Below are 3,053 nucleotides of genomic sequence, written 5' to 3' on the forward strand. Positions count from 1 at the left end.
CCCTAAACCCTAAACCCTAAACCCTAACCCCTAAACCCTAAACCCCAAGGAAATTCATTTGCTTGATTTTTTTCTCTCTCTACTTTCTCTCTCTAAGATTTTCTCTCTAGCTTTTTGGTGGATTTTGTGAATTTTCTTGGTCTTTTTCGTTCCATGTCTGATAACAATCATCAAGTTGCAGAATCAATGCATAGGAAAACAAGGAAATCTCGTATGCCGATTCATCGTGTAAAGTTTTCTAATCCTCTTCCAAGATCTCTTCAAGGACTTGTTGAAAATTTTGAAGAAAATTGCAAGTTAAGAAGATTGGAAAAGGTGTGTTTTCATCGTTCTATTCCTTGCTCTAATCTGAATATGGTGGAATATGATAATCCCATCAATATTCCTTCTCCCCTTAAGGTTTCAGATGCCTTGGATTTTAATGGTGGAAGGAGTCATGTTGATGAGGAAGAAGAAGAAGRTGGAAATCTTGTTCTCCCTTCTATTCGTTCTTTTTCTAGGCTGGAAAACTCTCTACCGGAAGATGTTCATGCTATTGACGATAATATCTTGCATGACTATCGACTATCTAATCCCGTAAGTGGAGGACTTGTGGCATCTGTGTGTAAAAACCAAGTGGTTCTCCCTCACGAGTCTGGTTCGTCTGGTGAAGAAGGTCTGGGTTCCTCGGTGAAAGCTTCTTCTGGTTTGCTGCCGGTGACTGTCGCCCATGCTCAGCCGGGGTCCTCTTGTAGCATTCCCCCTTCTCTATTTAGTTGTCCCATTGATATAAAAGATAACGAGGTGGCTTTCTCCCATGAAGATAAGTCTCCTGCCCCTAAAGATAGTATGATGCTTGATCGTCCTCTTGGTCCATCTTCGCCTGGAAATTCTTCATGCTTGATCGCCATGAATGATGATCCAACGGTCACTTTGTTGAACGGTCACAAAAGTCAAAATGTTTTCATGTTTGGTAACCCACCTTGCTCTGAAAACACTGTGGACATAGCTGGGTTTTTTAGCTTTCCCATGCAAGAAACTTCTTTTCCGGCCGTTGTGGGTTCTGCTGTTGTACGGCCTCCATCAGATGAAGATTTAAATTTTAATTGCATGGCTAGTTTTAATATAGAAGAGAAGGAAAAGTCAAGGTTGATGCAGATGGGTGATAGGCATGGGTCTGCTGCTGTACGGCCTTCTATAGTGGAAGAGATAAATTATAATTGCATGGCTAGCTGTATTGAAGAAGAGAAGGAAAAGTCAAGATTGATGCAGAAGGCTCTTAATGAGGATAGTACGGATAACACTATTAGAGAGGATGGTGGGGTGTCTTCATGGCCGCAAGCTAGCATGGGGGGAGTTGTGCCTACATGTCCTTTGGGTATGGAAGATAGATATGGTCCTTTGGATAATATTGCTAATAATATTATTTTATTAGGCAAGGAGGATGGTGGTTGTACTGTTGACAGCTTGCATGAGATGGGTTCTCAAGGAGATTTTAATTACTCTATGGATATTGTCCATACTCAAGGGTTATCTAGTTTGACTAAAGAAAAGTTGGTGGTTCCCCAAAAAAAGGCTGGTGATGATGGTTGTTTGCAGTCTAGAAAAAATAATGCGGTTTTGGGCCAAGCAAAGGACGTCGCCTGTAACCCAATTATGGGAGACTCCTTGCTATTTTCTGATGGGCCTTCTTCTATACTTGGTTCTCCTCCTGGGCCTATTCCCTCTATTATTAAAGCCCATTCGCAAATGGAAGTGGACTGCGTCCAGACTTCCATTCTCGGCAGGCCCCCAGGCCCTGTTTCCGGTTTGAAGACAGCCCATCTGGTTGAGATGCAGGCCTCTAAGCCCATTCACTGCAGGCCCCCTGGTTTGATTTCTTCTTCCTTTTCCCCCCCTATACCTTCTAACTTTATGCAAAACAGCCCCCTTGATGTTTCTGTTTCCTCATCTAGTTTTTTTGCTGCATCCCCCCCTCCATGTGTGCATGTGCCTCCCCCTCCCCCTCCCATGCATGCATCGCCCCCGTCCCCTTTGCTAGATGTTCTGCCTATTGATATGCTTAATATTTCTTTTGGAAAAAATATTTCTTCTAACTCTCCTTATCCCTCTTCTTCTCTAAAAAATGGTTTGCATGTTTCCAAGTCAAAAAATGCTTGGAATGGTAAAAACTCTTCTATCCTCCCTAATTCTTATGCTCATGTGCTTAGTGGGTCAAATAAGCATACTAATGAAAACTTTCATTTTATTCCTTGTCTAAATGAAAATGTTGACACTCCTATTGATATTCCAATTTCGGTTGTGAAAAAAAGCTGTGAAACGTATGCTAAGACGTTATGTGGTTATTTTGTTGGTAGAAGACTCCCTTTCCCGGTTGTCCGCTTTTATGCTTCCAAATTATGGGCGCAATTTGGGCTTGAGGATGTCCTCCTAAATGGTCACGGCATTTTTTTGTTTAAGTTCAATTCCGTTGAGGGGCTTCAAAATGTTATTGATAATGGGCCGTGGAGCTTTAAAAATATCCCTATTTTTATTCAAAGGTGGCGGCCGGGGCTAAACTTGAATTCAAATTTGCATGACAAAATCCCTCTTTGGGTTAGAATCCATGATATCCCCTATGATGCGTGGAATGATGAAGGCCTAAGTCATATTGCTAGTAAAATTGGCATCCCCCTCGCTATGGATTCTTGGACTGCTAATATGTGTAAATATGCTGYGGGAAAATCTGCTTTTGCCCGTGTTCTTCTAGAAGTCCCGGTTAGGAATAATTGGATTGATGAGGTTAAGATTCGCATCCCGGACCCTGATACCATGGCTATGACTCTGTACTCTTTGAGGGTTGAATACGAATGGAAACYGCCTGTGTGCTCTCATTRCCATATTTTTGGACATTCGGATTCTTCTTGTATGCTTGTGGTGTCAAAAAATGCTGATGCCGTGAAATCCTCTACTGAGCACTCCATTCCTGGAAAGAAAACTTTAGTTGATAGTGAGGGTTTTCAGACCCGTATTCACAAGCAAAGCCAAAAGCCGAAGGCTACGATGCCCTTTTTGAGGAAGGAATACAGGAAAAA

Source organism: Cynara cardunculus, unplaced genomic scaffold, assembly GCF_001531365.2.
Source record: "Cynara cardunculus var. scolymus isolate 2C unplaced genomic scaffold, CcrdV1 Un_Scaffold_5200, whole genome shotgun sequence".
Classification (NCBI taxonomy): Eukaryota; Viridiplantae; Streptophyta; class Magnoliopsida; order Asterales; family Asteraceae; genus Cynara; species Cynara cardunculus.